At 49.7% G+C, this 13,323-nt stretch overlaps 1 protein-coding gene across 3 annotated transcripts in view; it reads left to right on the forward strand.

Annotated features, from left to right (window-relative positions):
• The first annotated feature begins 2,228 nt into the window (after positions 1-2,228).
• The window catches only part of GNG7 (G protein subunit gamma 7), a 137,424-nt gene continuing 126,329 nt past the window's right edge, over positions 2,229-13,323 (forward strand). Inside the window, exon 1 of one of the 3 annotated variants that reach the window (XM_043912075.1) lies at positions 2,229-2,351. The gene's annotated coding sequence lies outside the window, so the exon portion shown is untranslated. The remainder of the gene's footprint in view (positions 2,352-13,323) is intronic. The other 2 variants (XM_043912074.1, XM_043912072.1) reach the window with 2 other exon arrangements.

Here is a 13,323-nt window from a genome sequence, read left to right on the forward strand (position 1 = left end):
CACCAGTGCGCCTTCTTTGGGGGTGGGGAAGTCAGCTCGCCACCTGGAAAGGATGAGGGACCAGAAAGATGGGGAGGTGTGGGGCAGAGCTGAGGGAGGGGGCTGTGGGAAGAGCTTGGACTGCTGTGAACAAGGACTCGGGGGCACCGTGGGGACATTTCAGTGCTTCTCCTCTGTGGTCCCCTCTGGAGATCTCACAGGCCCTGCTGGACCAAGTACTTACTGCAGTCAGTGAAGGGGCTCTGGCAGGCATGATGATCCCCATATTATGTGGGGGGAAAACCTGCAGGGCCTCAGCTTTCCCATCTGCTAGATGGCTCAGGACAGAATTTGCAAATTTATTTTTTTAAAACTTTATTTATTTGACTACACTGGGTATTTGTTGCGGCACATGGGATCTTTAGTTGAGGCATGTGGGGTCTAGCTCAAACCCAGGCCCCTGGCACTGGCAGCTCAGAGTCTTAGCCACTGAACTACTAAGCAAGTTCCCAAGTTTGCCAATTGACAAGTGGGGCTGGGGCTAGAAGGAAAAGCAAAGAAATGTCCCCACGGTGCCCCAGGGTGAGGAGAATGAAGCTCTCTCCACGAGTGAGGGAAAAAAAATACTCAAGTCATCTAGATATATATATTTTAATGCAATATTTAATGCAAAGGAATCCATGATGAGCAAAACATCACTATTTGAAATAAAGATAGGATCTGACAGGGCTGGGGCTAGAGGGTAGCAAGGGAGCTGGTGTGCACAAACACAGAATCAAATCTTGTCTTTCTTTAAACTGTAGTTATTTTGTTCACCATGGATTATTTCTACATCTATTTTTAATTTTTAAAATATGACATTTATGGGGAATTCCCTGCCAGTCCAGTGGTTAAGACTCTGAGCTTCCAGTGCAAGGGGTGCAGGTTCGATCCCTGATAGGGGAACTAAGATCCCACAAGCTGCACACCCTGTGGCCAAAAATTAAAAAAAAGACATTATAAATATTATATAATAGTGTTTATCTTGATGGTGAATGTTTGGGGACACCCCTTTAGGTTCTGGATTTGAGAAAAGTGTCTCACTTCCCTTGCCCCAGCCCTGCCTGAATCTGTCTTTGGGGCCACTGGCAATCAGTCCCTTTACCTGACATCTGAAGGAACTGCCAGACCTAATTTTTCAAGAGCTCCTGGAAATCTGAATTTCTTTTCATGAAACATCCTAGTTTTTCAATTTTGGCAACAAATTTAGAATTTTTACAGGATTTGGGGGCCACATCTTGCCTCGGGGCCACCAGTTGGCCACCCTTGTTCAGACAGTAATTTCTCCTGAGGGATGGAGCTGGGGAGGAAGATGCAGTCCCCAGATCTCTGGTTCTGTCTGTGCACTGCGGGGAGTGAGCAGGGAGATTCCTGCGGGGATGACAGCAGCCCTGGAGGGCCCAGCTGGTAGGCCAGCAGTTCAGATCAGAGAGTAACAGTGTTGCACAAAGTTCCTGATGTCCCACAGTACAATGGCTTCATCCTCCTGTATGAGAAACTCTCCTCTCCATGACTGCTGTATACTTTTAGAGACACACCAAATGCTTCCCAACATCACCAGGGGAGCATGTCAACAATGCACACTCCAGGGGTCCAGTTGCCTTCAGGGTTCTGGTTCATTCCATCTGGGTGAGGGCCCGTAAATCTGCATTTTACAATCGACTCAGGATATTATGAAACCCTGGACAGGGTTGGGCGAATGACCTTGAGTTTGACCTCTCTGAGACTCATTTTCCACCTCTGTAAAACGGGGATAATATCGTTTCTCCTCCTAGCTTTATGAGGACCATTCAAGGAGAGGAAGCAGTTATTATCATTGTACAGAGCTCAAGCGACAGATCGGAAGGGGACGTTACTACCCCCAAGTGAGCTAGGATACGGATTTGAACCCTCTATCTTACCCGGGATTTGAACTGGCAAATCGCCTCGCGCCTCCTTTACGTCAGTCACCAAGTCACCTCTGAAATTCAGCTGGACCCTCGCGGAGCGGTCCACCACAACGTACCTATTTGCATATTAGCATAGCCCCGCCCCCCGCGCATTCTTCCCTTGCGGGTGGCCAGCCGCGGTGCCACTCAGCGCTCCGCCTCCTGGCCCCGCCCGCACCCCACACCCCGCCCTCTCTCCCAGGCGCACCCTACCCCGCTGCCTGCTCTGCGCCCCGCCCCCAGCCCTAGCTCCTTTCGCCGGGGCTCTCGATTGGCCGCGTCAGCCTCCAGTGCCCGCCCCCCGCCCGCTGGCCCTGCCCCCGCAGAGGGGAGCGGGTGCTCGCCTGCCGGCGGTGGGTTCGGCTGTGCGGCGGGGCTGAGGCGGCCGTGGTGGCCCTATCGCAGGTAAGGGCGCTTGCCGCCGCTATTCGGGCCTGGGTCTGCCACCCCCGCCTCAAGCCCCCTGGGCAGGGCGCGGCTGGGGCGGAGGGGAGGCCTGGGAGGCTGCGGGTGGGGGAGCCCTCCTGGAACGGCTCCGATTTGGCTCGGGACGGAGTTGGAGGTCTGGGTCTGTGAGGAGGCGCCCAGGATTCTGGGCGGGAGCTGAGGGTCGGGTCTGTGAGGAGACACCGGGAATCCGGGCTGGAGTTGGGGGTCGGGGTCTGTGAGGAAGGACCAGGGATATGGGCTGGAGTTGGGGATCGGGGTCTGTGAGGAGACACCGGGGACCCGGGCTGGAGTTGGCGGTCCGGGTCTGTGAGGAGGCACTGGGGATCCGGGTTAGAGTTGGGGGTCAGGGTCTGTGGGGAGGGTCTGGGAATCCGGGCTGTAGTTGAAAGTCGGGGTTTGTGAGGAGGGTCTAGGAATCCGGACTGTAGTTGAAAGTCGGGGTCTGTGAGGAGAGTCTGGGAATCCGAGCTGGAGTTGGGGGCCGGGTTTCCTGAAGATGGGCTGGGCCCTGGATTGAGTTAGAGTTGGGGTCTGGAGCTGGGGGTTGAAGGTTAGCTGGGGAGGGGGCTGCTGATGGAGTTGAGGGTTGGAGTCCCTTGAGGAAGAAGAGACTGAGGCTGGGAATTTGGATTGGAGTTGGGGGTCGGGATCCACTGAAAGGAGGCTGGGGATCTGAGCTGGGCTGGGGCTCTGTCATTGGAGTCGGGGATTGGGCTAGAGCTGAGGCTCCAGGGTAGCAGGGGAGTGGACCGCGATGGAGTTGGTGATGGTGGAGGAACTTGGGGTCAGGGTGAGCTGGCATAGGGTCAGAGAGCAGACTTCGGGGGAACTGAGAGAAGTGGGGGGGGGCAGTGTCAGGCTTCTTTCAGAAGGCATCGATGGCTGTTGGGAGAAACAGAGTGTCTATGAAGGATGAGAGAGTGAGGAGAGTGGAGAGAGGTGGGCTAGAGGCTGGGAGACCACCCTCCCACCCCCGCCCCCGCCAGGTGTTTTGCAAGAGGTTGACTATTCAGGAGGAAATGGAGGGGGTCTAGGTTTGAAGTCAGTAATGAGGATAGTAGAAGGGAGTTGCCCCCCACTTTGACTAATCATCTGGTGTAGGCAGAGACCCCTTGGTAACTCACTGAGCTGCAGACAATGGCTGCTGGACACACTGTTTGAGGTTTGTTTCTGGTGTGCAGGGCACAGAGGGGAAGTGGAAAGGCTTGTGTTGGTGGCTGAATTTTTCAGGAATTTGGGGAGTCAGAGTCAGGAATCAAAGTAGAAGTTTTGGGGACAATGATATTGAGGGAAGTGGGTGGCACTTGATTTTCCCTGTGAAGCGGGGGTTGCTCAGGGCTGGAATATGGGTGGGAGAAGACAGGTGTGATGAGCAGCAAAGAGCCTTCACCATTGCTGGATGTCAGCGAGGCAAATGCCAAGGTCTCAGACTTGCTCAGTTGCAGGCTATGGTCTTGCACAGGTTGAGAGTGGAGTGGGCTCTGATAGGTGGGCCTGCCTTCTCCTGTCCCCTCTGACTGCTCTCTTGGCTGTGTCACCTCTGGGGGTTTAGTTTATTCCTCTGTAAAATGGGAGTAATAAAACTGGAGCAGGTACCTCACAGGATCGCTGCGAGGGTGAAACGAGGAGATGCGTGTACCTCGCACACTCCTGGCACATGGCGAGGATACGTGCGTGTTGATAATAATGTTCTAAATTAAGGTTTATTGGGGGGGAGGAAGGTGGGTGGGTAGAATTACTGGGTTGTCAGGGAGGAGAGAGAAGAAATCACTTGGAGCTTGATTTCAGTCCCTCAATCTTGGGGTGCACATTAGAATCCCTTCTGGAGTTTTAAAAAAAGAATCTGCAAAAAAATTTTTTTCTTCACATTATTAAAAATGAGGGGAAAACAACAATGACAAAGGACAAGTCTACCTGGAACTGCCTGGATTCTGAAGCTTTATCAAGGAACAAGCACATCTACTTAAGAGAAAGCTTCTTGGGTTGTTCTGATGAAGTGTACACCACAGGGACCATTTGAATGTGTGCCATGAAGGGGGCCGCTGGGCCACAATTATATGCTCTTTAAATACATGAGCTTTACATGGGACTTCCCACTCTGCCTTCCAATGCAGGGGGCGTGAGTTCAACTCCTGGTTGAGGAATTAAGATCCCACATGCTGCACACTGTGGCCAAAAAATAAACTAATAAAAATAAATATACGAAATTTATAAGTTGACTTCTGTGATGGGCCAAGGTCTTTCCGCTTGTCAGTGCTCATAAACAGTGCACTGCTGGCCTTAATGCCAGGTCATCCTTTGTGGGGGGCCATCCTGGGCCCTGTGGAGTGAGGAGCAGCATCCTTGACCCCATCCACCCAATGCTAGGAGCACCTCCCCACCAGTGTGACAATGACAGATATCCCCAGACATTGCCCTCTGTCCCCAGGGGGCAGAATCACCCCTGGTGGAAACTCCCTGTTGGAAACAAAACTAAGTTATTTTCTCCTTTAAATATCTCATCTCGCCTTTCACCCTTGGGAAGTATGGCCATTCAGATTTGGGTTGGTTTTTATGTCATCTTGAGTTCTTTTGAGAGGAGAGAAACAAAAATCACACCACTTTTAGAAAAATTTAGAAATGCTGAATTCTTTCTAGGTGGGTCTTTCATGTGGCTTTCGAACACTTCTCCTGGTTTTGAGTATGGGATTAACTGGTCAGCTGCCAGCACTGAAAGAAGCCAACATTTGTGATTGTTTTCCTTGGTTGTAACTGAGTACAGGCGTCTTCCTCAGAAGCTTGAGTTCTTCAGATGGTTCTTGGTCTTTTACTGAAAATGATTGTAATCAGTGCCTTTGCTTTCTGCTCCATGTTTCATAAAGGCCAGGGCCCTATAGTTTGAAGGGAAAGACAACTGAATATGAATTACCCTGACACAGTAAGCTTTTTGCTTACTGAATGGAGGCATTTTTTTTTGGTATACCCTGTAGTAGTGTAAAAAGCACCTTCTTCCCTTCAAGATGTCATTACAAGTTTTCTCATTTGCATTTGGTAATAAATAATTATCTTTAAAATAGTATTTTCTGGGGCATTTGTGTGTGTGTTATTTTTTGTCGGGGGGCTGTGCCATGGGTCGTGCGGGATCTTAGTTCCCCAACCAGGGGTTGAACCCATATCCCCTGCAGTGGAAGCTCAGAGTCTTAACCACTGGACCTCCAGGGAAGTCCTGGGCAATTAAATTCTTGAAACTCCTTTGTAGTTTCTTAGAGAAGCATGGTTGGGCCTGGTCTCCATGACTTTGGAACTTCCTGGAGCTTTCTAGAGGGGATGGTTCCCAGGACAGTTGTGTGATTGCAGGGTGTGGACACGAACTTCTCTTTCCATTGCTCCCCTACAGGTGGCTGTGTCTTCACAGCCCAAGGATGATCAGCCGAGCTGTGTCTTTGTCCTGGGAAGGTTTGTCTTCTTCAGTCTTCTGTCCTTGACGATGTCAAGGTTCACCATGTTCAATGCTCACTTCAATAGCTCTGGACCTCACTTTTCACCACTTCCCTCTCATGCTGTCCTTGGGCATGGCCTCTCTTTCTCTCTTCAGGGTCTAGAAGAAAGGTGGGTGACTTGTCCCAGCTGCTCAGTTCCCGCCATCTCCTCTTCCATCCTGTGACGTTGCTTCTTGTCCCACTAGCTGGCAGGCAGGGGGGCTGGTGGGCCGCTCTGAGACTCTTCTAGGAAAAGTACTAGTTCTCCTGGTGGGTGCGGACATGTCTGACTCTTTGCAACCCCATGGACAGTAGCCCACCAGGTTCCTCTGTCCATGGGATTTTCCAGGCAAGAATACTGGAATGGGTTGCCACTTCCTTCTCCAGGGGATCTTCCCCGACCCGGGGATCAAATCTGAGTCTCCTGAGTTTCTTGTTTTTCTTTCCTTTTCTCTTCTTCATTTTTGTCTTGCGTTTCTTGCATTGGCAGGCAGATTCTTTACCACTGTGCCACCTGGGAAGCAAGTTCTCCTAGAGAACCTTGCAAAGGGAAAAAGTCTTACTGCTTATTTCTTAAATGGAGGTACAATTGCCACATCATAAAACTCAGCCAGTTTAGCACACACTTCAGTTTTTTTGTAAGTTTATGAGTTTTGCAACCATCTCCATAAACCTGACTTAGAACCTTCCAGTACTCCAGTAAGACCTCCATCCCCATGAGCAGTCACCCCCACCCCCTCCCTAGCCCCTGACCACCAAGAACCCACTCTCTGTGTCTGTGGATCAGCCTGTTCTGGGCATTTCTCATCAGTGGAATCACACCCTGTGTGTCCTGTGTCTGCTTCTCTCACTGCGTATCGTGTTCTCAGGGTCTGTCCACGTGATAGTGTCAGGGCTTCTCCTTTTCATGGCTGAGTGACGTTCCCGTGTGAAAGGACACATGTGTTTATCTGTTCACTTGGTGGTGGACATCTGGGCTGCTCCTGCGTTTTGGCGGTGAAGAATCGGTCTGCTGTGTCAATGGCTTCTTTCCTGAGCATTTGACAGCCCTCCAAACTAAAGCTCCATAGTGGGGGGTCGTTCAGGCATGAGCCCACTGGTTCTCTTTCTCTTTCTCTTGTCTGCATTTCTTCCCTCATTGAGTTAAATGCTTCCCTGTTTCTTGCTCAGAATATCCCAGCCGGCAGATGAGCCTCTAGTCTCTCCTGCTCTGGTAGGTTGACCCTCACCCCCACCATAACCAGAATCTTCTGTCTAAAACTGAGATTGGTTCATTATTTTCCCTGCCATCTTCATCAACTCATCACCCACTCGACAAAATCAAATTGCTCCCCATGTGGGGAGTCGGCCCCACCCCACCTTTGGGCTGACCTTCACTTTGACTCCAGGAACGGCCCCTCCCACTCTGCCCACCCAGCGCATGCCCTCAGCTTTCCTGGATGGTGCAGTTTGCTGTCTCCTTTGTCTGAAACCTTCCTTCCTTCCTTCCTCTCCCCAACAAAGGCTGGTTGTGTGCCTATTTTAAGCTTCAGACCGGGTGCCAGGCGCCGGGAGCACCACGTGAATGAAACGCTTGTGTGTGTGCGGGGGGCGGTGTGGAGACGGGCCCCTGGGGCCATCCTGTCCCTGGCCCGGCTCTCTGAGTCAGGGTCCCTGGAGGGTGGCGGGGCTGGGGGCCCAGGGCTGTGTATTTCATTAGCTTCCCAGGTGTGCAGTGAGAGGAAGCAGTCTTTCAGGGCACAGAGACGTGGGGGTGACACCTGTGCCCAGGACATCGAAGGAAGAGGCCAGAGAGGTCTGTGCTGAGAAGTTTGCTAGGAGACAGGTTGGGGTGAGGATGCAGTCATCATGGGCAGAGTCTCCCTCCTCCCCAGCACTCTGGACAGCAGGCCTGGTCATCCTGTCTGGGGGGGCCCTCCTGGGCACCGTGCCTGTGGAGCAGCCTCCCAGCCCCTGCCCCCTGCATGCCAGATGCAGTGCCAAGGGAGAAAGACTGATTTGTAGAAATTTCTCCTTTTTTGGAATTTCTGAAAGTTAACTGTTTGGAGATGATAAAATACAAAAAAGTGACCCATCTTTGCTGCATGACAATTAGTTGAGAGTCTGCTTTTCATAACCATGGGTGTGGGTGGGTGTGTACATGTGTTTTCCGCGCCTCTGTGCTGACATGAGGAGGTGCCAGGGGGAGGGGCCAGGTGAATCTGGGATGCAAATGAATCTGCAACCTGCCTGGTAGCTTCGTGATGGTGACCACTGGTCACATCTTGTCCTTTGTTGTCAAGGCCATGACCTTGTCCCCTGCCTTCTTAAGAAACCCCTTAATTTAGTGGACTAAAAAGTCAAGAGAAATCAAAGACAGGAGGTGAATCGGGCCAAGTCCATGTAGCTCCCAGGCTGGGCAGACAGGCGGTTGCTGGGGGATGGGGCAGGGTGGGGGGAGGTTGAGAAATAATGCGCCAACCCTAGCAACCTTGTCTTTGGCTAATTGTGTGACTTTCCTGGGGCCCCCGTTACAAAGCACCACAGACCACGTGGCCTGAAGCAACAGAAATCTCTCTTTTCCCAGTCCTAGAGGTCAGAAGTCTGCAATCCTTGTGGACAGAGCCATGCTCCCCCTGGGGCCCCCAGATCAGGGGCTCTCTTGCCTCTTCCGGCTTCTGGAAGGTGGTGTGTGTGTGTACGTGTGTGCTCAGTCCCTCAGTCGTGTCCGACTCTTTGAGACCCTTTGGACTGTAGCTCGCCAGGCTCCTCTGTCCATGGGATTTTCCAGGCAAGGATACTAGAGTACGTTGCCATTTCCTTCTCCAGGGGATCTTCCTGAGCCAGGGATCAAACCCGCATCTCCCTTCATCTCCTGCATTGCAATCAGAGTCTTTACCACTGAGCTAACTGGTAAAGTCAATTCTCTTTTCCTCTGAGAAGGGAAACCCTTCTGAAAGATCGTGGTTGCCAGCAACCCCTAGTGCCCGGTGGCTCACAGACATATTACTCTGGTCTCTGCCCATGTTGTCACATGGCCTTCACCCTATGTGTCTGTCAGAGAAAACCCAGACCTGGACAGTAGTTACAACAGTAAAAACAAGAGTTTACCCAGAAATGATTGCAGTGGGGAAAAGAAACCTCATTTTAGAACTGGGCTCCACTCTGAATACAGTGCAGACTAGTGGCAATGAGTAGCCAAGGAGCAGGTGAGGGTCAGGGGATGGAAGATTGCCAAGAGGAAGCACTGGGGGAATTCTGGATAAGGGATCTCTCAGATTCCGGGTGCAGACATTAGCTGGGGGAGGAGCTGAGGAGCACAGTGAAGTATGGGGGTGATCAGATGTAGAAACTGGTGGGAATCTCAGTCCATCAACTTAGCAGGATTCTTGCTGAAATTGTACATTGTAGAGATGAACATGGGACCCAAACGGTGAGGCCCCATTGAAAAGTTCAAGATAGCCTGAGTAGAACTGGTTAAGGAGAGAATCTGTATTAAGCCTCATGTGTGTCCACATTTCCCTCTTCTGAGAACGCCAGCTGTTGGGTCAAGGCCACCCTACTCTGTGTGACCTCTCTTTAGCTCAGTGGCACCGCCAGAGACACTATTTCCAGATCAGGTCCCATTCCCAGCCACCAGGCTTAGGAAGCGTGCTTATCTTTGGTGGAAGGGGTACACAGTGTACCCCATACCACCTAGAAAGGGGCCACCCTTGCAAGGTGAGAGTCAGCTTTTTTGGGGGCCCTCTGATCCTAGTTGCTAAGTGCCCCCCGGCCCTGCTTCACCCCGTTCCCTCTTTCTCAACACCGGAAAAGTCAACGTTTGCACCATTGCACAGAAAATGGAGAACTTGGGGCCAACTGGGCCCCTGGGAGGAAGTGGGAGTTTTCAGGTTCACTGGGACAGGGGGGTAGAGGAGGTCACAGGTGACCTTGCAGCCCCAGGGAAGTTCTTGGTTATTTGTCATCTGCAGGACACCTGTCTTGGCTGTCTTCCTGGTTGAAATGAAAGTATAAGTGTTAGTTGCTCAGTCGTGTCCAAAAAGTGCTAGTTGCTCGGTCTTGTCCGACTCTTTGTGACCCCATGGACTGTAACCCACCAGGCTCCTCTGTCCATGGAATTCTCAGGCAAGAATACCAGAGTGGGTTGCCATTTCTTCCTCCATGGGATCTTCCCAACCCAAGGATCAAACCCGGGTCTCCTGCATTGCAGGCAGATCCTTTACCATCTAAGCCACCAGGGAAGTCCCCTTCCAGGTTGTGCAGATCCAATGAATCATCTCCAGAAGGAGGCGGGAGGAGTTCTCTGTAAACATGAGCTGTTGTTGTTATTGACATGGTGGTTTTGATTAAGGCAAGGTCTCTCCTCCTTGGCACTGAGGACTGCGAGACCAAGTCATCCGCTGTGGGGTCGTCCTGGGTGCTGTGGGGTGAGGGGCGGCCTCGCAGGCCTCCACCCATTCAGTGACAGGAGCACCTAGTCCCGAGGACCACAGATGCCCCAGTCATGGCCCAGCATCCCTTGGGAGGAGGCAGAATCATCTTCTGATGGAAACCATTGGCTAAACTATTTCTAATAAGATTTTATGATTCTATGATTGCACTAAAGTAAGAAGATATTTTTCCATAAATAATTTTATTTATTTATTTTTGGCTGTACTGGGTCTCCTTGCTGTGAGCAGGCTTTACCTAGTTGCGGAGAGTGGGGACCACTCTCTAGTTGCCATGTGCAGGCTTCTCTTTGTGGTGGCTTCTCTTGTTTGCGAAGGCGTGGGGACTTCAGTAGCTGTGGCGCGTGGAGTTAGTTGCTCCGAAGTATGTGGGATCTCCCCGGATCAGGGATTGAGCCCATGTCCCCTGCATTGGCATGTGAATTCTTATCCATTGTGCTAACAGGGAAGTTCGATTTTTTTTTTTTAATAAACTTTATTTTTTAGAGCAGTTTTAAGTTCACAGCAAAACTGAGCAGAAGGAACAGAGGTTTCCCCGTATGCCCCTGCCCCCCACCTGTACACAGCCTCCTCATCCTCAAAATTCCCCACCAGTGGGACATTCATTATAATCAATAGACCTGCATGGGCCTGTCATTATCACTCAATGTCAGTAGTTGACCAGAGGGTTCATTCTTGGTTTTGTATGTTGTATGCATTGAGACAGATGTACACTGACATGAATCCACCATGAGAGAATAGTTTCACTGCCCTGAAAATCTTCTATACTCTGCCAATTCATCGCTCTCTCCCCAGTATTTTGTTTTTGTGGGAAAGGAGCTAAGAACAACTTAGTAACTTCGAGTGCCTGTTGGGAAAGGTCTAACTCTATACCGTGTGGAGTTTTACATGAATCACTCCTCTACATTCTCCACTCCCCAAAGCCGTGCTGTCCAACAGAAACAGGGCTGAGCCTCAAATGTCATTTTATTTTTAAAAAGTTTATTTTGTTAAAGTATAGTTGATTTACAATGTTGTGTCAATTCCTGCTGTATAGCTAAGTGATGCAGTTATACATATATATATATATATATAATTTTTCATATTCTTTTCCATTATGGTTTACCACAGGATATTGAATAGAGTTCCCTGGTCTGTGCAATAGGACCTTGTTTTTTATCCATCCTATATATAATAGTTTGCATCTGCTCACCCCAAACTCCCAATCCTTCCTTCCCCCATCCCTCTCCTCCTTGGCAACCACATGTCTGTTCTCTATGTCAGTCATAATTTTATTTTTTAATACTTTTATTGACATCTCATCCTCTGTTGCCCTCTTCTCCTCTTGCCCTCAAATCTTTCCCAGCATCAGGGTCTTTTCCAGTGAGTCAACTCTTCACATCAGGTAGCCAAAGCATTAAAGCTTCAGTTCAGCATCAGTCTTTCCAATGAATATTCAGGGTTGATTTCCTTTAGGACTGACTGGTTTCCTTTAGGATTGATCTCCTTGCTGTCCAAAGGACTCTCAAGAGTCTTTTCCAGCACCATAGTTCAAAAGCATCAATTCTCTGGTGCTCAGCCTTCTTTATGGTTCCATTCTTGCATCTGTACATTGACTACTGGCATAGATTTGGCTATGTGGACCTTTGTCAACAAAGTGATGTCTCTGCTTTTTAATACACTGTCTAGGTTTGTCATAGCTTTTCTTCCAAGGAGCAAGCAGTGTTGCCTCTGATGCTATCTAGTTAGGAACTTGGATTCCCATAGCCTTCTGGGTGGGCAGGGGTTAATGATTTGGGAACTGATGTATGGAATGATTATATTTCCCATAGCATCATGCCCTACTGAGATGGATCACTGGTTTTCTCTAGTGTCTCGAATTGTGAGAGACATGCATCTTAGAAATGACAGGCTCTTAGATTTGATGAACTGTGGCTTCTGATAGCTCAAAAAGAGGTCATATTTTAAAACATCAATTATATTTATTACAACATTCTTTAAAAATGTACAAATGTGAAACTTTGTTTATAAATGTCTGTGCTCATAGCTTTTACATTATAAATCCCCCGAAGTATGTAAAGTAAATTAAAACAGATGCAATGAACACATACTCAGTCAAACTCTTATAATGTCAGGCGCTGGGTGTTTTGTAGAATGATGTTCCAGGAGTCACAGTTTGCCAGGCAAAGCGTCCCAGAGTGCGCTTGGAAGAGGCCGGGTTGACATGAAAACTAAAGCTTCCTGCCCTTGGCTGGGCGCCCACAACAGGGTTCCTCGCTCAGCAACTGCTGAACTTAGCAACGCCTTTCTCTTTAGATTGAGAAACTGACAGATTAATTCTTCCAGGCTGACTTTTAAATATTTGAGGCAAGCATGAGAAATGGAATTTTTTTTCCCCTCAAATTGCTGCTTAATGAAATGCAGAGTTGTTTTTGACTTGAATGATCAATAGCAATGGGGTTGGTGGGGCTTTGGGGATGAGCTGGGCATTTATTGTTTAAAAAAATAGATTGGCTTCTATCTCTCTTTGTCTTTGTCTCTCTCTCTTTTTCTGTCACTTTCTTCCTGTCTCTGTCTTTCTGTCTCCCTTTTTCTGTCTCTCACTCTCGCTGTCTCTCCGTCTCTGTGTATTTCTCTGTTTGTCTCTCTGTATCTCTCTGTCTCTCTTTCTCTCTTATTAGACATGTCCAGGAGCCTCTCTGGGACTGTGTGAAGAAAAACTGAAACACATCCAGTGCTGTTCACAAACCTCAGGTGTGTGTGCAGGTTTGGGGTGATGAAAGACAGGGGGCAAGTGTTCTGGAAGCTTGGGTTCCAGTCTCGGCTCCGTCTCTGATTCCCAAACTGTCAAAGTCCCCCCACTCCTCTGGGCCTCCACTTCCCTCGCTGTGAAATGGGTGCAGGATGAGCTGGTACCCACACCCGCTGCTCTGGTACCACCACTAGCATCCCACATGTCGTCTCTAGGAAAGATAGTGGACTGAGTTTTGAGACCTATTTCTTTTCTTTTTTTAATTTCATTGAAGGATAGCTAATTTACAGTGTTGCGTTCATCTCTGC

The sequence above is a fragment of the Cervus elaphus genome, chromosome 9 (assembly GCF_910594005.1).
Source record: "Cervus elaphus chromosome 9, mCerEla1.1, whole genome shotgun sequence".
Classification (NCBI taxonomy): Eukaryota; Metazoa; Chordata; class Mammalia; order Artiodactyla; family Cervidae; genus Cervus; species Cervus elaphus.